The sequence below is a fragment of the Ornithodoros turicata genome, chromosome 4 (assembly GCF_037126465.1).
Source record: "Ornithodoros turicata isolate Travis chromosome 4, ASM3712646v1, whole genome shotgun sequence".
Taxonomy (NCBI): Eukaryota; Metazoa; Arthropoda; class Arachnida; order Ixodida; family Argasidae; genus Ornithodoros; species Ornithodoros turicata.
Genome location: NC_088204.1, coordinates 31415067 through 31439855, shown reverse-complemented (window position 1 = coordinate 31439855; position 24789 = coordinate 31415067). Strand labels below are relative to the sequence as shown.

At 44.7% G+C, this 24789-nt stretch overlaps 1 long non-coding RNA gene across 1 annotated transcript; it reads left to right on the top strand.

The window, feature by feature from the left end:
* The first annotated feature begins 762 nt into the window (after positions 1 to 762).
* On the top strand, positions 763 to 5120 carry LOC135392930 (uncharacterized). The gene is made up of 4 exons (XR_010422313.1): positions 763 to 954; positions 1052 to 1163; positions 1647 to 1729; positions 4177 to 5120. It is a non-coding gene; the product is annotated as an uncharacterized LOC135392930 (long non-coding RNA).
* Positions 5121 to 24789: the final 19669 nt, after the last annotated feature.

Genomic DNA, 24789 nt, shown 5'->3' with positions numbered 1-24789 from the left:
GTTCGCAGAACATGTCTAACGTAGCCGAACTAACATCTTGGAATGTAATTGTGCTTTGCATAATTTCTTTGGATGATTTGTAAACACCAGCTACTATTGGTAGATGGTCACTTATATCGCTCGCAATACAACCGGAAATAATTTTATGTTCATCGTAATTTGTGATAAATACATCAAGTAATGTGCTGGTAGAGTCAGTACACAGTAAATTTTTTACACCCAGTTTTGCACCAAATCCGTGTTTTTCTACATAAGCACCCCTTTTTACTCCCTTAGGTGTAATAAAAGGCGTAAAAAACAGCGTAAGAAAAGGTGTTCTGAAAATTACACGGATTTTTACACCTACAGGCAAATCGAATGGTGTTACTAGAGTGTGAAAAAGGGTGTAAACACCAAAACACCCTTGTTACACGATTTTTACTCTTTTTGCGCGAGTTAAGGGTGTTAAAATGGTGTTAAAAGACGTCAATGATGGTTTTGAGAGAAAGGCTATACTACCATCACTAGTGTTTTAGAAGGCACGAAGGAAGCACACACTGACGAGATATAGTGTTTATGGCAGGCCAAAGTCAGATGTGTGCAATTAGCTTCGTTTCGTTATTTTTCTTTTTTCCAAGAGGTAAACAGTCCCCTGTTTCGGTCGGTCCCCTGGCGGAAAACCCCGCCAGGGGACCGACGCACGTTGGAGTCGGTGGGGGGCAAGCCAAGCCAAGTCAAGGCCGTCGGCGCGGCGTTCGTTTTGGTTCGTCTGGTATGGTGAGGCCGCGTCCGTTACAGTGAGATAGAGCTTGTTTCTCAGCAAAGATGACATACGTAGCGTGCCTAGTTGTGGTGCTTCATGCGGACATTAGACAAAAGCGCCTGCTTGAAGAGGACACTCCAACTGCTTTGAGGAGTGCTATCTCGGCTTCGAGAATTTTGGCGTCATACGTGAACGCCACTGACAGGATTCAGGTATGTTGCTTCTTGTGCCATACGCTTGAAGTAGAACACAGAACTACACATGCAGAGCGTTGTGATGACTTAGTAACAACATTGCTGTCACATCTAGGTTCGGGATAGCGACTTCAGTGGGTGTTGAATTCGCGGAGGGTGATGAGATAATGCATACGGCGACAGTACCCGTCTTGCAACCTCACCGCCAGGAACGCTCGAAGGATTCAGTACGTATGAGTCGACTGTTATCCTATCTCTGCAATTTAAGCTATATTGTGATCATATAATAGTAGTGTTGCTCAGACTCTCAGGCGTCCCTCGGAGCCCGCTACCATGTGTTGAAATAGCTTGTTTGGAAACTTAAAATTGCGCGTTGTTGTCGTCGCCAATGTCATATTCCTTTTCTCTCGCCACGGCATTGTTCGACATTGTGCAGAAAAGGAATGTCAGGCTCCCTTCTGGTAATTCATGCTGGTAGTTCATGGTGAACAGTAGGATTCAAGGGGAAGACGTCGAGCACTGAAGTGTTGCCTATCAAGCAAAAGCTATTGTTTTCTGTTGGAAAATCAGTGTGTATTGGGTACATATCTGCTGTGCTGTGTGCACTTGGTGTTTTCTCGCTGAAAACCGTAAAAATTCAAATTGGGAGTATATTTACATGTAAAGTTACTGAAAACAGTAAGTTGTGTTCCCTGTTGGGGCTTTTACAGACCTCCTTGCTGTCCACGCCCTGCGAATACTGGGTTCGTGCGTGAAGGGTTCCGAAGCAATAAAGAACATGTTTGTGCATTATGTAAGTATATTCCACTTATAATCATGATCATAGTCCTGCAATTTGGCAAATTTAGAGAGTACGCAGTGGTACCAGTGAATCTCATGGTAATTGAATTACTGGGTCGTGTAAGAGAATATCTATCACTATTTTTATCTATATTGAAAATAGATAAGCTATGTATATAAATATTGACGTTTTGTCGGTTCAGAGACAGATGTCTTAGAGGTAGAAGGTCGATAAGGCATGGTTATGCCCAACTAAGCGCAATGTACAAGTGCAATTTATTTGAAGGCTGATGATGTCGCACAACTATCTCAAAAGCTGTAGATCTGGTACCGATATTTTTCATTGAATGTCCACTTACATATCGATATACTAACAATTTCCAATATCGATGTAAGATTGTGTTCATCAGTATTTTTATCGAATCTCGATAATGATATATGTGGAAATTTTTTTGATATATTTGCTGCTCTACAGGTTTTCCCGCACATTTTAATCCAAGCGTTACCCAATTTAACCCACTGGTCCACCACATTAATAAAAAACACCAACCAATTTAATCCAAACGCTACCCGATTTAATCCAAGCAACGTGTGTAAATATATTCCTTCATGGAAATAGACATGACTAAGAGTTTTGTGATTATGCCAATGTACCTGATACCTGATATCCGTTCTGTTAATGTATCCTGAGTTTAACACCTGATCTGTCAACCCCTGGCTTTTGCAGTGTCTTATGACTGCTTTTTGTCGTTATGAGTTTTCATGACTATTTTCAGGATTTGTTCCAATAATTTATTATATCGGATTACTGTTGCTTCAAACAGTGTCATACAGTGTTTTATGACTGTCGACGGTCATATTGACATTCCATGACCATTTCCATGCCATGTGTCATGAATCGATTTTATGGGACTAGCGCTGCTTCGAACAGTGTGATAGTGTTTTATGAGTACCGATGGTCATTATCACATTCCATGACTATTTTCATGATATGTGTACCGAATCAATGTTATGGGACTACCACTCTTTCAAACAGTGCGATACAGTGTTTTATGACTATGGATGGTCATTATCACGTTCCATAACTATTTGAATGACATACCATGAATCAGTTTTATGGGACTACTGCAGCTCCAAACAGTGTCATATATGTGTTCTGTGACTACTGACGGTCATTATGACATTCCATGACTATTTTTGTATGTGCCGCCACGAATCAGTTTTATGGGACTACTGTTGCTTCAGTGTCATAGCTCTTTTCTGACTATCAATGGTTGTTATGACACTCCATGAGTTTATTCATGAATTGGGTCATGACTATGCTTTGTCCGAACACCGTTTTCCATGCCGTGTTGTAAGTGTTTTATGACTTCAGACGGCTGTTATGATATTCAATGGCCATTCTCATGGTTCTGTGTCATGAAACGTCGTTATGGGGCTATTGCTGCTTCACACAGTGTCATATAGCGTTTATGACTACCAACAGTCATTATGACATTCCATGATATTTTCATAATATCACAATGGCCTGACTCAATGCAACTCAGCTTCTTCAGATCATGTCATGCAGTGTTTTATGACCATCTACTACCATCTTAGTGACCATCGGCAGTCATAAAAAAGTGTGTGAGACTGTGTGAAGGAGCAGTATAGCTGCATAGAGTCATGACCCGCATTATGAAAATAGTCATAGAATGTCATAATGGACAACTGTAATCGTAAAACAATATATGGCAGCGTTTGAAGCCGTGGTAGTCCCATAACATTGTTTCATGCTACATATCATGAAAGTACTTATGGAATGTTATAATGACCGTCGTTAGTGACAAAACACTGTATGACACTGTTTGAAGCAGCGGTAGTCCCTTAAAAGCAATTCATGGCACCATATCATGAAAATAGTCATAATGACAAAAAGCAGTCATAAACACCGCATAACATGCAAAAACCAGGGGTTGTTGGATGAGTATTCATAAACTTGTGATACATTGGCATAACCATGAAAGTCTCAGTCATTACAGTTACCATGACGGAATAACACAGAATACCTTTACACATGTTGCTCGTATTAGACTACGTAGCGTTTATATTAAATTGGTTGGTGTTTGGATTATTTTGGTTGTCCAATGGATTAACTTGGGTAGCGCTTGGATGAAAGGGAGTGACCAGTGGATTAAAATGAGCGAGAAAACCTGTAGTAATTACACAACAGTCGTCCAAGTATGCAGTTGAGGCAGTGTTTCCATTTGGAAGGCACAGTCTCTTTGCATATGGGAACTGTATGAACATCTCAGACAACATTTGTCCTAGATGATAACAGTTCTGAAATTGCTATGCAAATTCCCTGAGCAGTGAAAGAAGGACGGGGTCGTATATTTGTGTACTACAATTCTATCCAATGTTCAAGGCCACACTATTCACACCATACGCATTCCTAAACCTGTGTTTCCCCTTTCATAGGATACACCTGTGCCGGTGACACCGTGCATCATGTTCACTGGGAGTAGCATTGAAGAAGCGGAGCATATGGACCTCTATGTCGGCGAGTAGCGCCTTCTCAGAACCATCGACCTTGAAGAGGGCTTGGCTGCCATTCTTGCAGCTATTGGTTAATTCATATTGTCTACAGTGCAAAGCCGCACCGTACATTTTGAAGCCTGGAAGTGTGGTGCCTGAAAGTGAGTGACTCTCGTGTAAAAAGCCCCGTGGATCAATTTTTTCAACAGTTACGGAAAAGAGCTTGTGGATGCTTCGAACATCTACAACATTTGCTACTTTAACTGACTTGTAGTGAGCCCTGCATCCCCCCCCCTCCCCCGCCCACCTCCCAAACAGGCAGCCATTTCGTCAAGGAATTGGAAATTCTTCGGAAGCACGGGTGTGTTCTTTCTTGTTCTTTGGCACTGAACTCTCATAAGCCTGGGGGATTACCATTCTTCTGGCATTTGTCAACATACCTGGCACAGCGCATTACATTTAGGGAAATTACTTTGGGTATTCTGTGCTTCCATTTCTAGTCTTTAGTATGTGCTCTTGTTAAGAGATAGTCTTCTATCCGTTTTCTTTTTTCTGCTTGCCAGAAAAGCTGTTTTCTTTTGTAAAAGCTGTTTGCTGGCTGTTTTCATTACCCTTTCGCATCAACGCTATTTGCAGTAGCTTCTTATTTGGTGTACTGGATCTGTAGTGGTGCCTTATGTGGATTTAAACATTTAATATGCCTTTTCATCTTATTTTTTGTCTCATTGCTGCTGTTTCAATTAGTTATGTCATCAAGGACTCAGTTCTGCTTTGCCTTCCTTCCACATACTGTGCATATTGTTCCACTCTGGGCAACGTTATAAGGAATTTAGTTTCACATGTGTACATGCACTTGTACTTCGCCAATAAACATAACTTTGTCGTCATACATTGTTCCAGGCATATTCCTCACATTCAGGCACGCTGTTGAGCTGGTCGGGCTGTCCTTCTTTTCCAATCTGCAGAACACCAGTCCTCCATTGACCTGCCATAATGGCTTTCTATTGCTCGTCTGGTGCGCCAAAAATCTCAGGTTATACAAGGTGACAAGCCGAGGCCTCGCAAGATTTCCGTAACCAGCATGTGCAGCTATGCAACAGCCAGCTCAACAGCGGAGGTCCGTGCAATGCTGCGTCTGAAACACTCCATTGTAAGGGTGTTTCTTCTGCAAAACACCCCTTTCAATCGGTGTTTTTGGCAGCTTACACCTTATGGAAGGGGTGTTTTGTGCACGTTACACCTTTTGAAAGGGTGTTTTTGCCGATTACACCCTTTTAGAAAGGTGTAAAAAATTACACCCTGGTGTATGGTGTAAAATTTACACTGATATGAGGTGCGCTATGGGACAAACCATTTACACTAAAAAGGTGTAAAAAAATTTACTGTGTAATGCGAGTTGGGGTTTGAATTAGATTTGAAAATCCATAGGAATTGAACAAGGCAATCAAATCATATCTACTGCGTGAATTACCCAAGATGTCAACATTAATGTCACCACTTAGGAACAAACGACATTTATTTTCACATGCATATGAAAAAAGTAACTCAAGCTGTTCGAGGAACGCCGGGACACTACCTTGCGGAGGGCGATAAACAACGGCAAGTATTTCGTTTTTGTACTTCACACATTGTATTTCACAATCTGAATTGGATATACAAAATTCACGCAGCAAGTTGAAGGAACTTGAGCGAACCAGCATAGCAACCCCACCGCCAGTAGAGCTTTGGCGGTTTAAAACAAAATGATTATAGTTAGGCAAAAGGAAAAAGTCATGATCAAATTTGTACCATGTCTCAGTGATCATAAGAACATCTATATCTACAGACAGAGCGTCAAGCAATAAGGATAAACTATCATGTTTGGCTCTCATCGATCTGGCATTTAAATGAAGGAACAGGTATGATGGCACAACATCATTGAATAAAGAGGTTTTTACCTCATTTGGAAGGTGTGCAGTTTGCATGTCTAGGTGATAGACGTAACATTTTAAGCAACATTGTCGAGATCAGCAACATGGCTGATGCGAAATGGTTTATCTGACTCATTTTTTTTCATGAACACTGTTCCCTGCTTGTGCCAGACGAACTTAAAGTGAAGCTGTCTGCCAAGCATTCTAGCTTTGTAGAAAAGATCCCTATTTGTCGTCGTTAGGTTATCGTTTACGTACACGTTCTCACCGTTGATTTTCCTTCCTCGAAGTTTCCCTCTATTTGCGAGCCATTGTTCACAAATAGTTCGATTTGTAAAACGAACTAGGATAGGTGGAATTCTGTCAGATTTTGAAGGCAGTCTATGTATTGCTTCGATGGCACTGATGTCTGATTTTGGTACCTCAAGGGCGGCAACAACCTCGGAGAGTTTGTCCAGTAGATTCTCTTTCTCAGTATAACAAATACCGTGTATCTCCAGGTTGTTCCTTCTGTTATACTGCTCTAGGCGGTTTAATTCCTGCTTGATAGCATCTACAGACTTCTTTTGTACATTCATGTACTGTTTACACCTGCTGTCATACAAGATACGACGCTCTTTCACAGCTTCTATCAGTAGCTCGTCTGCAAGCCAACCGACAGCCGCCATCTTTGCAGGCGAAGCTGTTTACATTCCAAGCATTCTCGCTCGCGAAGCGCGCTGATTGGTCCAGACTCGCGTCTTTCCCGGAACTCCCGTCAAAAGTAGAAGCAATCTCTATTCTCGCGCTGGGGCTTTCGGCACCTTCGCGGCGTCCGCGGGATTCACAAATTGCTGTGTGAACGTGACAAGTTCACCGGCATTTCCGTCGTTCGCGACATTCGCGGCGTTCACTGACGTAGTGTGAACGTAGCATTACGTTGCGATGCTTTGCAGCCATTGAGGCAAAAAAAAGCTCTATTACGGGATGATGACTGGGAAGTTTCTTCGCGGGGGAGATACTCTACCCCATTGCTGGTGGTCATGCGGGGAAAGAAATAACGAGCCCCTTCACAATAAGGATCACATTCACACGTGGGTCATTCCACGCCAAATGATCCAATGTTCCTGCTCGACCCCCCGCACTTCTGGACCACAAAATTATCGTGGAAACCCTATGGTATGAATAGACATTTCCCAACGTGTTATTGGGGAATATTGAGTCCCTGTCATTTTACAAGGTGTCAAAGTTTTCGGTATGCACGAAAATCATAGTATGTTTCAAATAATTGGCCGAGTGCATCGCTCACGTTACAAGCATAATTATGGAGCTGAAACACAGGAGTGGGATCGGAAAATGTGCTGAAGAAGCAATTTTTTGGAACTTTCAACTTTTAATTCCCTAAAACGCTTCGGCTATCGGCGCTTTTTCTTGGAAGTTTGCGTTTGTTTAAATATACTTTACGTAACAGCTGGAATTCTTGAAAACTTTGTGGCCGTTCACGAGGACCCATTCTACAAGCCAGCTGGTTTTCAAAGCCGTCAATGCAGTTGTTGTTGCCATAGTATACGTTAAATCTGGCGATTTTTACAAAGTTTTACGCTCTTACGACTGATTTTGAGAAGGAAGCGGTCGTCATAGAACCGTCATTTGGTATACATTAAGTAAAGGAAACCCTCAACCCAAACATATCAAAAAATTAAAGAGGTACTTTTTGATAACCAAAAGAAAATATTTTTTTGCTGAACTCGTACTACGCGGAGGCGCACCCAGGAGGGAGAGCGTTGGTGAGCATCACGGGCCAGGCGCGCTGCAATGCGACAGCTCATATACACTGCTGCTTTTCGCACGATGCCAAAAACGATAATTTGGACTTGTGGGGACAGTCTAGTGCATGCAAACTTACTACCAATGTCGCGACAGGAAAGGAAACTGCCTCCACCAGTACAGCAACGCGAGATTACAAACGGGACCGAAACGTAAACCCGCGTGAAAACATTTTTAATAACACGTTTCTAATCATTTTCAAATGAGTTGTACAAAAACAAAACGCCTGTAACACAAATGAATGGTCGTGCTCAGCACACTGTGAAGGCGCTTACGTCCAGTAGTTGATGTAGGAGAAGTCGGCTCCGCGTTTCTGGCTATTCTTTGAACACCCGGAATACCCGACGTTGGTGGGAATGGATGTTGTCTCCACGGTGATTTCAGAGCGGCTAACGGGTTCGAAGTAGTGATACCTCCTTGTTTCATGCATGGCCTTTGCGCTGTCATAGCGGTTCCTCAGCGCCCCTTGTTGCCGCACTGCCTGTTCCACCGGCACCCAGACTGATGTAACGGCGTCGAGATTTGCCTCTGCCCAGCTGTACAGATCCACGGGTCTCAGTATGTTACCACCTAAGGGCATCTGAATGCTGGCTTTAGCAGCAAGCCTCTTCAGAGTCCCAGCTCCATCACACGGCCCTTCCCCGTGTGAGGTCGCATGGAAGTGCCATGATGAACGTATGCTCTAAATCCGAGTAGTGGTGACAGAGGTTGACGAAACATTTTTGTTGTTTTTGTATTGCGAACCTGCGCCGTCCGTGAAGTAGTAAAGTTTATTTACATGGGGATAGTCTGCTCTTATTCTGCGTTTGAGCTCTGTCTGAAAGGTATAGACCGCGGCATTGGCGTGCCATAAGCAATCTGATATCACAACGAATGTACGGTGACGCAAGTTTATATCACCAGAGAAGCGGTTGTAAAATACCATCGGATGAATGGTGGCATGTCCTTGATCCCAATAGAAAGATTGTGGAGCGTCTGGTACGATAAAACTGTAGTTTTCGGCAAAATCTATTATGATGACACCTTCTTCACGAGGGAGGGAATCTTTTAAATTTCGAAGGAACTCTGGTTGTTGCTTTGCCGCGTAGTGGTGGTATTTCTGTGACTCCGATTTATGCGTCAAGTGATCGACAAAGTCGTCACGACAGGGTCTTTTCTGTCAGCCACAGCAATAAAACGTAGGACGCGTATGCTCAAGTGGCGTTGGGATTTGCATAGCAGACAGGAGATTTGTATCTCCCCTAAAGCCAGTATCTCCAAAAGGTTCCCACCTTACCATATCTTTGCCTTTTACACGCGCAATCAACTGGCGACATATGCCAACCTGAACAACGTGTAGAGCATGTGCATGCTGCTGCCTGCGGTGCAGGTAGCAGCACTACTGCAGTACTGTCTCCAAAAGCAGGCAACTGTCAATGGAGGACCAGGAAAACAACCCCTTCTCCACTGATAAATTTTCAACTCTGTAGACTACGTATATGATGCACGCAATTATGGGACGTCATCTTCGGTTCTCTGCGCATATGGGGTACTGAGCAGGACCATTTATTTCCGTTGCAGATGTTTTGCTTTTGTACAACTTGTATGAAAATGACAAGAGGAGGGTGTAAGTAAAAGTGCTTTCACGCGGCTATACGTTCCGGTCGGGTTTGTAATGCAAAGTATCCATCTCGCGTTGCTATACTTGTGGAGGCAGTTTCCTTTCCTGTCGCGACATTCGTAGTAGGTTGTGCATGCACTAGACAAGTCCAAATTATGGTTTTTGGCATCGTGCGACGAGCAGCGGCATATTTGAGCAGGCGCGTTCCAGCGCGCCTGGCCCGTGATGCTCACCAACGCTCTCCCTCCGCCGGAGTGTACGCGCAAGAAGTAGTAGTATAGTTTAAGAGGGCCAAATAACCGTACTGTACAACGACATCCTTTTTCTAATCCAAGATGGCCGATTCTAATCCAATTCTAAGCCAAAATCCAGCTCTAAGCCAACAGAATCCAGCTCTAAGCCAACACAATCCACTTGTAATCCAACAATAGCCAAATCCAAAGCCATCTGATTGGCCGCCATTAGCCCCGCCCACTTCACGTTGATTGGCCACCACGCTAAGCCCCACTGATCATTGATTGGTCAATCGTAGCTCTGCTCCTTTATGCTAATTAGTTGGCTTGGCTCCGCCCACTTCACGTTGATTGGCGCACGATCCTACTGATCGCGTTGATTGGTTGATCGTAGCTCCACCCCTTTATGCTAATAAGTTGGCTCCGCCCGCTTCGCGTTCATTGGAACATGCTAAGCCCACTGATCGTTCATTGGTTCACCATAGCTCCGCCCCTTTTATGTTAATTATTTGACTCCGCCCTGCTTCACGCTGATTGGTGCATGCCGACCCCGCTATGCTAATTAACCGTCTCCGCGGATTGGTCCTACTCTCCAGGCGCTCCTGTTGGCCGACGGCAGCCCCGCTGCGGCTTTATCTCAGATGTTCAAACTTACCTTGTGGCGAGCAATTTTCCGCCCACTTCATGCTGATTGGTCCATTCTAACCCTACTGATCACCCTCCCAGACTTTCCTGGCGCTCTGATTGGCCGTCCCTAATGTAAGCCTACCGATTAGCACTCGCTGGCCCGTTCTAAGCCCACTGACACCAGATGCCACAACTCTTTACTGGCTCCGCCCACTTCACGCTGATTGGCCCTTCACAACGATTGGTCCATTCTAAGCCTACCGATGGGTGGGCCCGATTGGTCCACGCTAAGCCTACTGAACGGTCATTGGCTAATCTGAATTTGTCGCTCCTAAGCCAGGCAGCAGCTTCGGACAAGACACACGACAATTGTTGACTTCAACCTTTATTTGGTACAACAGTTTCCTAGTCCAGCTGTGGGTTGGTTCAGCTGCATCAGAGAGATCATTGGTCCATAATTCTATGTGGTCATCTCGCGCGCTCATTGCTCACTCAGCTCCCTCGGTAGATTCCAACTGTTATTGGTTCATCTAACAGAAATACCAAGAACATATGACAAGTATAAGAAACAAATAGCAAAGATATTGCACAGCAGAGAAATGCAAATAATCGAAAAGTAATTGCATGTCACCCTGCGTATCAGCAGGAAAGTCCTGTTTGATGGTGTTTTTGAAGGAGGGCAGATTATTGTTTGAACGAATGCGTAGTGCAGTGTTTCTCAAACTGTGGGTCATGACCCCCCAAATGGGTCATGAGCCGTTGAAAGATTCCCTGTTTCACGCCCAACCAGAGGCGTAAAGCTCAATTCATGTTCAAAGCATTAATGAACTGTCATGTGTTGTCACATGACAATGCTGCATTCATGAGTAAATGATGTACAGGTGAAGGTCGTTAAGCATGAATTCAACAGAAATCCTCTGGCTGGGTGTATTTCCTGCTGCTTGGCAAATTGCTTTCTTCACACCATCGGTGCACAATATTCGTACAGATTGGGACAAAAGTTTACGGAGCACCGGGGTGTCGCAAATGCAATGAAGCATACATTGGACCTCAGTTGCTAAGGCAAGACGCATTAACATCCAAACATTTGTGTGTGCCGGTTATTTTCACGCATAGTATGATCTTCTGAATTTCCAGTAGCTGTTTGAACATCAGGTTCCAGAACTGTTGTTCTTATTTGCATTTCTGCAGTGGTTGGCTTTCACATAGCTGCACCCGTTTTAACTCCGTGTATCTTTGTTGAGACAAAGCGGAGTTGTTTGGCATTTTTCTTCTGTAGTGTCACAGCATGTTTAGCATAGCATAGCCAACAAGGGCGCAGCCAGGGGGGTTCAAACCTCCCAAAATCGTACCTTTTGTAGTGCATTTGGGAGAGGGAAACGAGGGCAAAATCCTCCTTACCCATGTAAAGCCCCCTTGGAATCCCCCATAATATTTTCTGGCTACCGCACGGATCGCTAGCCAACACTAGCATGAGACAAGATAGAAGCCAACTTGAATATACAAGGCGTACTGATGTGCATGGAAATTTTTAACATGACTGAGCATTGTATGCGAATTACATAATCAGAATCTTGAGAGTCGTGTACCCCGGCCACCATATTTTTGATGATAACGAAAGACTGCAGTTGAGCTGGTGTGATGGCAATATATTTTTCCTTTAATCTAATTAAATAATAATGCATTATATATAGCCATAAAGAGTTTGCTGATGGTTGTTGGAAGTGTGTACATTTCCTTATATAAATCATATAGTGTGCCCTTCCGCTTACGCGTTAATGTTCCCCGTAGGATACTGCCTCATGTTCTGCTACTGTCAGGTCTTCGGCGCTAATAACCTGCGTGGCAATTTGATGTATCGAACCACAATGCCGTCAGCACCACGGCCATCCACCATGTCAATGAGCATGCAAGACGGTGTACGTATTATCTCAATAAATAACGTCCATACTTGGAATAAGTACAGTAACAGCACTGGGTTTTATTCCAAACTGAAGGTGAGCTGGCAGTGGAAGGTCCTAGGCAATTGTATGCTGACGCAGCAACTTCATTCGACTGGGTAGCGGCCGTCGCTCTGTTCTCACTTCTCTGTTACTCGCTTCTTCTATTCTTCTCACTTCTCCCTTCTTGTCCATCCTCATACCTGGGGAGAGCATTTCCAGAACCAACTGTGAGTGCAAAAAGGGGCTCAAGTTAGCTTGTCTTTCTTCCTTCCCCGGTAGAGGTAGATGACATTTTGCAGAAATAATATAAATACAGAGCTGTTTTACAAAATACAGAACAATGGAGTTGGACCTGAACTTATATGTATAGCGCGTGTTCTCTGCAGACTTTCATTCTACATGCACCTTACAATAACTTACCGATTTCTGGTGCATACGAAATTTGCCCCACTGGCTGCACAGTATCGCATCCTCAGTGTAGGTCTCCGTACAGTCAAAGTGTGTTCCGCATTAGAAACACTGAAGTGTGAATGGCCTACAATTTCATTACCTAGTGCAGCGTGGGTTGTTGGAGAGTGCCCGCAATACAGGCAACACCCTGGCAGAAGAGGACATCCATTATCATTCCGGTAAAACTCAAGGCAGTCGCACGAGCTGCATATGCCTCGCATGATGCCGCGGATGTCTTTGTTGCCTTGCATCTACACCAAGGATTATACACCGCAGCTGAGACTACTGATATCATTCAGCTCATGAAACACAGATAGCACACCGCTACAAATCTGGCATCCTTCCCACCTTCCTTGGAACTTTAGCGATTAGCACCCGGCTCGCCCCGTCAAGCGTCTGAAAATCAAGCGTCTAACACAGCAGGGATCACTCTGGTTTACACATCGCAAAATAAACATCGAGAATAAACTCCTCAAAATAAATCACAAAAAAATCAACGGTGTCAAGTTAGAGCTGTAAAAATAAACTGTTGCGAAATAAACGCTTCAGATTCTTCATTCAGAACTTTCAAAATAAATCGTCTCTGATTGGTCGACAGGCACGGCAGCCCCAGGGCAGCTTTGGCTCCAGCGTCTGAAAATAGTTCTCCGCAGGGTGTGTTCTTTGCGGTGGGCTGGGAACGAGAGTACCGAGTCTGGGAGAATCGCTTACTGTATTTTTCGCCGGCTATCAGGACTCTGTTGACACCGCATTTAGTGCTTTGTGCTGCTGCTCGCCTGTCAAATTTGAGTATGTCTATCTCGTCGTGTCGTGTCGTAAGGCACCAAATCAATTCCCGGCGTTGGTTCCAGCTATGGTGGACACCTGCTATATTGTGAATATTGTCGTGGACATCGCCATTCTCTTACAGGGCTGCCTTGGTTGTGAAATCGGAGAGTTGAAAATTTTATTTTATTTTAGTTTTTTTCAGTGTTAGCACCGCGAAGCAACTGTGGCTATGAACGGCGTACAGACGTGGACAGATGGAGAGAGGACAGCAGGAAGGAGTGGGGGACTGGGAGGTTAGTATAAGTAGGAAGTTAGTAAAAACTATTTTCGTTCTGATGAACAACTTAAGTCAGCAGAGGTGCCTTTATTTTCTGTAACCAGCAGACGATCTCGATCTCGATGAGTAACGACACACGATTCTAATTTCAGGAACATCCACATTGATTCACGCACCTTCATAGACAACGATTTGCCATGCAAAAGCTGCAAGAGATGTATCTAGACGTAATACTTCAAGCACTTTGTTCTCATTGGTCTCTCTTCGAATACCCTGGAACCTAACAATGCCATTTTCAAGGTCTCAAATCCATCAAATTTTCTCACAGACCTTGAATTAATTTTTACATATTTTTTAGTTGCGTGGATGTACCGTGTAAATTCTGCTTATCTGGTGTCGGAACCGTGTCTCTAAACCGAGAGCAATAACTTCAGAGTGACTTGACGAAAATTGAACTAGGGCGAGAAAATTGGGGTATGATTTTAAACACGTCTAAATGTAAAGGTGTTGCATTTCCTCCAATAATTACAGACTCTCTTGCCAATTAAATAACATGATTCTTGATACCGTACATGATTAAAAATATCTGGGCGTTACTTTAAGTAAGGACATAAAATGGGACAAATAAAATTGTAAGCAAGGCCTCTAAAACATTGGGTTTTGTCAAAAGAAATTTCGAAAGCGCTCCTAGAGATATTAAAGAAACTGTCTACAACTCATATGTCCGACCGTCCTTAGAATATTGTAACGCGGTTTGGGATCCCCATGAAATAAATCTTCGGCGAAAACTAGAAAAACTACAAAACCAAGCGGCTAGATTTGTTTGTGATAATTAATCTCCTCAAGTTAGATCAACACATCTGAGATCCATGCTGGGATGGCCTTCACTCGAATGCCGTAGGAGACAATCTCGATTAAAACTTTTTATCGCATTCCTCGAGGGCATTATCTTTTTCCACTGAGTTACACTTCAGAACGTGTAGACCATGATTGTAAGTTTGAACCTTATCGTTTCCATATGTCGGTTTCCAAAAATTATTTTTTTCCTAAAACAGTTGAACAATGGAATAGACTTCCACGTGACCTCGTTTCTTCTTCTTCAAGTGCCATTTTTTTCCTGAAAAATTATGCACGTGTGTGCTAGAGTGATTGAATTCTTGTGATTGTGTCGTCATTGAGTTGTTATCTCATCTCCCCTACACAATGCACAAAGGTGGAGCAGTAGGGTATTGTCAATAAATGAAATAAAAATAAATAAGTAACTGAAATAAGAAGTGTGAGAAATGAATGGCACCCTCTGTTGTATTTTTTTGCCTTCCTTTCTCTCCTATGATCTTCACATTCAGAAATACCCAAGTACGTTTATTAACAGATCACTATTTATGCAAAGCACCCATGCAAAGAAGAGGTCTAAAATTAACGGTACCAGCTACTTCATTGTATGCAACGGTACCCTCGCACCTATTTTTACAGCTTATAAATATTGTACTGAAATATGAAATGGTATCCAACTTGCATCCTGCGCGACATTACATTCAACGTGCTGGTTGCAGTTTTGCAGCGTTGTTTCTCCCTCGCGTTCAAATCAAAAGGCAAAAAGAACGCTCCGAGACTTACTCTCACACAACCATTATTTCGGGGCCATGCCCTCGCGTTAAATGGTGACGAGTGTGCTATTGAAACTGCAGCGGCACATAGGGAAACTGATGTTGCATTTGCACCTAGCCTCTATCTCCATTAATTAAACAAGACCTAATTAGCACATCGGCTTCGGATGTAGAACATGTTGTCATCCCTTATATCTGCAAAAAAATGATTTCTCCAAAAATAAAAATAAATCAGTCCATGAACACGCTATATGCACTTCCGCCTATTATAAATTAACCAGTGGTTGTTGAAAATATACTGCTATTTTTGTTTTATGTGAAGTATAGCCCACATTTTATTTTTGTTGTATTAAGAAGGTACAACCTTTGGTAGGGGTAATTTCTGTTTATCTTGGGACTTTCCCCTACCTCGGCCTCCTTGTTTCTCTTTTTGCTCCTTCTTTTGGGAAGGAGCACGTGGGTTAGATGAACTGGGGAGACTTGACGATGATTTCTGCAACATGCAGTCATCATCATCGAGCTCCATGTTGTGTGTGTCTGTCTGGACTGAACTCCCAGTGAGCCCATTCCAGACTGACAGTACACCATCAACCTCTGCAGAGGCTGTGGTCACGATTTCCTGGCTGCCCATTTGAGCAGCCGGAGCCAACGGAGGGAAACTCTCCGCAGGCTGTTGTTGTGTTTGAGGAGCTTGGAGTAAAGACCCAGACGTCTGGGTCTCTACGGATTTCGTCGGTGGCGTCGCTCCCCTACGCACCACCGCCGCATAACCGCCTTTTTTGCCAAACTCAAATTTTGTTTTTGCTTCTTTGTATGTGATGTTTTCAGTTGCTTTAATCCTCAGGATGTCTTTTTCTTGTTGCCACTGAGGGCAGGACCGTGAATGGACTGGGTGATTGCCACTGCAGTTTGCACATTTAATCTTATTCTGACAGGTTTCTGTTGTATGATTTTGGTCTGTATCGGCACACTTTGGGCAGGTAGTGCGCCCCCGGCAGACCTGCGATCCGTGCCCAAAACGTTGGCACTTAAAGCAACGACGTGGGTTAGGAACGTAAGGTCGCACGGGGCAGTTGATGTATCCTGCTTTGATGTCTGTCGGAAGTTTGTGCAGCTGAAAGGAAAGTACGATATGTTTGGTCGGGATTTCTTTGCCGTCTCGGCGCATTACAGTCCGCTGAGCTTTTACTACACCCTGATCTTTCAGGCCTTCCTCGACCTCAGAGTTAGAACAGTCGAGAAGCTCATGTTGTGATATTACGCCCTTTATGATGTTGAGTGTCCTATGTTCGGAAATCGTAACTGACACATCGCTGATTCTATTGATGGAGAGTAGTGTGGTGCTTTGCAGTTTCGTTTGTACTTCGATTTGTATGTCTCCTGTCGGCAGTTTCTTTGCTGTGTAGGATTTCCCAATGAGTTTCTCAAGCTCCCTAGCAACGACAAACGGTGATATTTTGGTCAAAGGCTTCGTAAAGTCTTCTCCGTGGATAATAAGAAACTTGGCAAACCAAGGTTCTAGAGTGAAGTCTAGTATCTGGGTTGGCTGTGCATCGGTGCGGTGCCGCTTGCGGCGCCGATCTTGATGTTTATAATTCTCAGAATCCATAAAAGGAAGCTACTGTTTCAGTGTAGCAGGCGTGTCACCCACCATCGAGCCCAACAACGGGGGCACGCGCCGCGCGCCAACACTTACCTCTACACTATACGCGAGTGCAGCTTCTGGAGATTGAAAAGACTGCCCTAGGTTGACCCTTGCCGCCAAAGAAGGTGAAAAGCAGGAAAGATAGAAGGAGAGAAGAAGAAAGAAAAAGTGACGAAAACCGAGATGGCGACTAGCTGAATAGTCCTGGCCAGGCCTTCCAGATCACCCGACTATGGGAAGCAGGGGCCAAAGCGGTGTGTTGCTTTCCCGGAGGGGCCCCGAAGGGTCCAAACCAACCTCCGAGTCCACTCAACTGCCAGGATCCCCCTTTCCTCAGACACGGGAAAGCCACGCACAGCTACACGTGGGGGTCTCCCTCCTGCGGCGACCCAACCGTGAATGCAGGAGGGGGCTACTGCGGCTGCTGCCGGGCGATGGGGGCGCCAAGTTCCCGACGCCGGGGAAAGGGGGACTGAAGCGGACACATTTCGTTGAGTGACAGGAAGGCACGGGGGACGTGGGCGTGAAACACACTGCCCTACAGGCTGACAGACGAACAACGCAGGGCTTTCTGGCCTATCTTCCATGAGGTTTGCAGTTAGGCTAGATGTGCTTTCTTCATCTCCTGACATGAGCCGTTGTGGTGGGCGACGTTTTCGCTTCACCTGGAGCATTTCTTCATCTCCACTTGCCAGGTCAGATGTTAATGCAGCTCGTCGTTCCTTCTCTCTGGCAAGGCGAAAAGATAATTAGACTAATGGGAACGCATATGAGTGTTGGTATGCAGACAGAGCTCCGGAAGAAATAACCTACCCCCAAACCCCTGGAAGGCCCTGGCCCGCCGGCCAGGAAGGCCCTGGCCGGCGCATCGCATATAAACGAATGCACCACAATTCGGAATGACCTATCATTGTGCGTAATACTCTCCTGCAGAAGGTCCCCCATTTCCAGCAGAAAGTCATCCGGATATGCAGTCAAATCTGAGGGCTTGTGGTCACCTTCATAAAGTGCGGCGATAAATGGCGAGCTGTTCATGCTTTCCTTCACTATTGCAAGGATAGGCCAGAACTGCCTTCTTCAACTCTGAGAGATTGGCAGCCCATCCACGTTTATCGCCAATGAAAGTGTGCTACAGTTGCTAGGTATACCGTCATTTATGTGGAGCAGCAGCATGTCCCGTATTCCAAAATAATAATAGACACCGTTGCCCATACGTTGGACTTTGACGTCTCTCAGAGTTTTTAACAGAGACCTCGCGTCCACCGGGAGGTCCGGATGATCAGGTTCAGCACCTTCAGAAGCGAGCCCACATGCAGGGCTGGTGTTTTCGTAGCAAGCGCCCACAGCCGCAGCCGTTCTTGCAGACCTCCATTGCTGTTCCCCTCGGCAGCACTGGAAAAAACTGGTGCCCCGCCATGACTATCCAAATTTGGCTTTGAGTTCAAGGAATCACTGAACGACGCACATGCCATTTCTTCTGAGCCTGCACTGCGGATGACATAATCGTGACCAGAAGAATTCGTGTACAATGAACCCGTGGAAAGCTCTGCCTGTGTTGTCCCAGCACCCACGTTATGCTCGGGCAAGTCATCGAAAAAACATCGTCTTCAGTTGCGCTCTGGAGCTCCGCTGAAACATTCTGTGCTATTCGTCGTCGTCTTTGGCGATAACACAAAACATTTAAGGAGCTTTTCAGTTGAGACCTCTTCATCTTCCATGCTTCACGAACGCCGCGTTCAAAATAGCCCGCCGATTTCTGGTTCGCGTCTTTTCATCCCTGCTCGCGTCTCACACTATCTGACAACAAGATTCTGCGAGAAGTTAATGATATGCGCTAAAAGTACTCACCGTAACTTTGTGAAACATCGGAGCACGCCATGAAACATGTGTAAGAGAACGAGTCACTGAAACACACTAAAACACAGCTCGCAGGCGATACCAGCAAAAAGAGACAACCGTATACCGGCAGTGGCATGTGCCATGGATCACATGATAGGGTATGGGCATGTGTACTAATACCGAGATTTCGTAGCAAGGAAGCGACATTAATTGTAACAGCAAACACGAAGCATATGATGCCCTAATATTGTTTGATATTTATGGACCATCGCCACGTCTCACCATAAGCTTCAGAAATGACACTGTGCAGCAAATAAAACCATGATGCACGTATATATTGCCCGAATGGGACTTGACAACGTTTCAACGGCGTCAAACGGCAATGTTTCTGTAACGTTTATTTCTGATGTTACTGCAGCGTTGCCAAATATGTCGTAACATTGGACAACTTTTGTCAACATTGTACAAATGTTTCGGAAAGTTGTCCAACGTTGTATCACATTGTACAACATTCGCAACGTTGCAGCAATGTTGTGGTAACATAGTGTGCTACTAGGGGGTGCTCTACCTGAAAAACTGCGATGGGTCTGCCGTGTTTTTCAACGGTTACGGACTTCCCCCCTTGAAGCAAACATTTGAAGGACTTTACTAGTGGACGAGTATAACGACAAGTGTATTCAATCGCCTTTTTTATCGCTGAATTCGCTGAATCGCTAATTGCTGAAATTCAATAGCTGAACGCCCCTCTCACAAAGAACCTCTTTCTGACGTGCTACAACAAAGAACACTACGCCGTTCATTATGCATTGCTCGCTCTGTACGTGAGGTTGGACATGACAATAAAACATGTTCACAGCATCCTCTCATTCCGCCAAGACAATTTTTGCAAACCTTGCTGCAGAGAAACGTCGCGTTGAGGAATGCCGGGACCACGAAATTCGAGTACAAGTCTACGAGTACGAGCTTCTGTACAAAACCATGTCGAACAGTACGTTCGGTAAGACGATACAAAATGTAAGACGGATGAAAAGGTATGCTATAGCCTACGACAAAGAAAGTGCACTGTGAAAAGCTACCTCCATCCAAAGTCGGCATTTTCACTTTCTGAGTGACAAGTGCATCATGTACAAGATGAAACAGTGTCGCATCAAATGCACGCACCCCCTTTACGTGGTTACTTCCCCATAAGTACGTACTTATGGGGAAGTCATAGCCAATCAAGCTAAAATGTACAGCATTTTCTTGGCTAGGTCACACAAACACATCGCGAGAGCGAAAGGAGTTAAGAAATATGTGATGAGGAAACACTTATTGCACGAAGCTTACCGAGATTCTCTGCTCAATGAAAAGACAGTCTCTCAGAAGCAGTGCGCCATCCAGAGTATAAAGAAAACAATGTACACCATTTCGAGACGCAAGAAGAGCTTGGTCCCCTACGACGACAAGTGCTATCTCGTGGATGCCGTACACTCCTTCCCTTACGGAAGCTGCGAATATGGTAGGCTGTGATGATGCTTTGACGCGTATAGGATTACGATAGTACTCCTTCTTTGTGCAGCAACGGAAAACCCGGAAGTGAGTCAAAGAGCGTCGTTCTCAGGGCTCGAGTGACCGTGGAACAAAGAGCAAGTCCTTCGTGCGTGCGCATATAATCGAGAATAAACGTTCTAGTCGAAATATCATATCTCCTTCTCCCTCTCTCGCAGACAGGAGAAGCACGGGTCATCGTGGCAGTGTGGTAGCGGAATGGGTGGATGAAAAGAATGACCTCATCGTGCTGGTGCCGTGCCCCGCGCAATGACGACACTGCGATGAAGACTCCCTGTTCCTTTTCTGGCACGCCTGATCTTCTCATAATGCTCTATTCGTGAGATCAGGCAAGTCAGGCAGGGTGCAGGAATGTATCGACCAACTCAAGAGACATCTTTGATTGTATTGAATAAAGATGTTTCGATGAAAAAACACAGAGTCCCGTCAATTTTATTCAGACTGTTTAATGCGTTGGATGTCGATAACCAAATGGTGTTTCAATAAATCAGTGACAAAGTTCGCAAGGGGGGTCCCCGATATCCACCATTAAGAATAAACGTTTAACAATAACACATTCAACCATAATTCGCTTTAAAAAATACACGGTTAAAAATATATGTCCTAAAATAAACCGCTTACTATCCCCGCTTAGAGATCACCGTTTAATAATCCACCATTAAAAATAAACTGTTTCAAAATCCCCTCACCATCTAGCACGGAGGCGGACTGATTGCAATTTACGCCGGGTTATATCATGTTATGTTAGGTTAGTTTAGTTTGGTTTCAGTTAGTTTGGGACAGTTTAGGCTAGTTTGGTCCTGTGAGGTTAGGTTAAGTCCCTTGCTTGCAGTTCACTTTGATTTGGGCCATACGACATGACTCTAGCAACTATAGGGTGAATTTGGGAGGATTCTGAAACGATTTATTTTTAACGATATATTCTTAACCGTGGATTCCTTAGCGTTTATATTTAAACGGGGATATTTTGGCGATTATTTTTGTGCGTTTATTTTTAAGCGTATATTCTGGGAGATATATTTTTAACAGTGGGTACTTACGCGTTTATTTTTGAAAGATTATGTTTAATGGTTTCAAACGGGATACAACCGTTCGCAATGTAGACTGCTTGCAAATGTTGCTGCTCCTGCAGGGCGTACTTATTATGAGCGATGGCACGAGCGAGAAGGTCCACGATGTCTGCAGAGACGTAGTTGAATTCGGTGTTGGTCGTACTCACAAATTCGCTCATCAGTCCCAGGGGTCTCCCCGGAACTATATTAAGAAGTTCTTGTAACGGGCACCATCTCCTGCAGTGGCCCCGGAGATATCTCACCTATATTGCCAAAGCCCAGCATGTCTATGATGTAGCGAAAAGCAGTGATGACGAGCTCGTTACGGGGGCTCTCCTTGTTGAAATATTCATTCTGCACTTCTTCCCAAGAAGCGTGGATATCGGGACAATTTTGTAAAACCTGGTAGGTGAACATTTTCACGTATTGATGTCGCGAGCGCAGTACGCGCTGCCTTTATATGACGTTTTCAAATAAACACGCGCAAAGAAATGAGAGCGAAGCAGAAACGGAGAATCAATCCGTTGCCACGAGGAGCGTGCGCGCGCTGTTGAAGGAGAGAGCGAAACCGAAGCAGGTAGCGTCCGCGAGGAGATGACCGCTCGATGGCGGCCGACTGGGCGCAGAGGGCGCTAGGAGTGCGCGCGCTCAAGCGTAGTGGACGTGGAAAGGCGTTCCCATCATTCGCGCGCTGGCTGTCGTGGAGTGGGGACGTGCGGTCAGTTGCTTCGCCATTCCAGTGCTGCATCAGTTGGGACTTGGCTGTCGTCGGGATCGGACGCTTCGTCGCGGGGGAAAAGGTGAGTGATTTGACGTGGCGGTTTTTCCCAATGTTTGCGTGTTTTTTAGCGCAGTCGTGTTAAGCCTTTTCTCGCATGTTTGCCATAACGGATATACCTTATTCACTGTGTTTTGTACGCGCATCTTTATACTTGTTTAGCAGTGACCCGTAGCGTCCTAAACCTTTTGTTCGTGTAGCCGCATTTTGCATAGCGCATAGCGTTGTGCGCCTAGCATTTTGTGGTTGTCGTCTTGTGTTAGCCGCGTAGCGTTGTGCGGTGACGCTGTGTGCTTAGGCTTAATCGATAGCCTTAAGCCGTTTCCCCGATGAGTACTGTTTTCTTTGTGCTGTTGCATGTTTAGCAGTAGCGGTTAGGCCTTTTCCCGCGCTCTGGCATGCCTAGACTTGTTGAGCAGTGTTGCAATTTTACCTGCTGCTAGTATTTTGTTGTTCTGTCTTTCTCGCATAGAGCTATGATGGTGGCGCCATCTGGTGTGATGCCTTGCATCTAGGTGCTCACCTGTCGTCGATCTCTGCAACTACCGGCCGTCAACAAGCAGCATGCCGGGTGTGGCGCATTCTGGAGTGGTTTCTTCGCCACGGCGTCGTTGATTTTCGAATAAATTGTTTCTCTATGTATTTTTTCTATGTATTTTTTTTCATGTACACTCGTTCCCCACAACACACAGGGTGGTCTGGACACGAGTTAGATGCTCGCCAAATTGTGTGATGACTCACTGGATGATCCTAATTACTGTGGGTGGTCCTAATTAGCTCTAATTGCTAATTAAACATGTCCAGCAGCCTTGCAGTGTTGTGGGTTACGAGTGTCCATCCCATACTACTGTTGTGTGGGATCAGAAGCATTGATAAAGTGAAACATGACACACAGCAAATATCATAAATGAAAAAAAAAAGCTTTCGAGCGAAACCTAGTACGGTTTCCCAAACGCTTTCAACCATATTTACCATTCGGAATTATCTGAGTGTAGAAACAAGTAATCTTCACTACAATACATCTATATGTATAGTGTGAATGTTGACGCGGCTGCGCCCGTGGCTTAGAAGAAACTTTCTCAATGCGCGGCAGTACAGGGAGCCTACGACAGTAGAAGCTATCAAGCCATCACGCATTTACATGTGTTCACGACACTCGGCAAATGCGATGACTCTGTTTGCAGAGATTTATACTTTTTTTTGACCTTGCAATACCCCCATAACACGCTGTCATCCCAGGGATATCCTATGACCATCATGCATGGACGGGGTTGACATCCCCAGGACGGTGAATCTGACTCTAAAATCATCCTCAACATGTCGTTTTCGCACTATATAGCGTCCCCATGGTATCCTCACATCATCCACAGATCCTACGTGAGGACAGTTTGAGAACAGTGCTAGAGAACTTCTACGATGAACATTTTTTTAAATATTTATGTATCTTTTACAGAGTGCACACTTATATAATAGCCCAAAACTTGTCAGAGTTGACACCTTGAACCCACACACGTTTTTATTGCAGAGAAAACAGTTGCATACTGATTCCATAGATCTTGGTTAGCTGCCCGCAATTTAGTCTGGCTGTTAGTTTCTAGTACATTCCATAACAGACAATAAGTGCAACGGTTTAAAAGAAAGCAGAGAAAAATATAAACGACATAGAAAATTGTCAGAGGAACCCACTCCGAAAGATACTAAATTCTCTTCCGAAGTGAAAACAGATACTATTTATTGCTTATTAGCGACACTCCGTAAATTCAAGAGTCCTACTCGTCTGCTACACAAAACAAAGGGTGAGCTGCCCATGTTTCTTTCAATTATGCAAAGAAAAAATACTGAAAGCGAGGAATTAATTGAAGTATTAGCTCTGTATTACTGCAAAGTCTATGTTTCTTACTCCTTTAGGTTTGAGACATTCAGGTAGGACTTTTGAAAGTCAAAAGCGGTGCGACAGAATCGCTCATTTCTCTCCTTTCCACGAGGAATGCTCCATGTATCGTAGACAGTCATCCTTTTCGGAGGCAGACAATTTTACGCTGGACCACACTTTATTTCAGAAAAATGTCAATCGGGTCCAAGGATTGGCCCAAAAAACAAAACAAATGTGTTTAGGGAGTCTGAGCAGGTAAACTAAACACAGTAATATTTCTAGTCCCGTCCCAGAGGGAGGGGCACAGGACGTGTTTGAATGACTCTTCAGGGACAGTCCGCGAGGGTCATCCCCAGGGCGTTCTGGGGATACACCTCGAAGGACGAGGACACGATGGCGCTGTGGGGACATCCTGAGGACCGTGTGTCATAATGTGTTGTGGAATGAAAATTCGGACATCACGTTTCTTCAAACGCAAAATCATCTTCAACGAATAGAGGATAATTTTCGCTGTCCTTAGCTCGCGTTACCCCTGTAAAAATATGGCAGGCATCGAAAAAGCCAGACAACGGCTGCATCTGAACGACGCACCTCTTGATT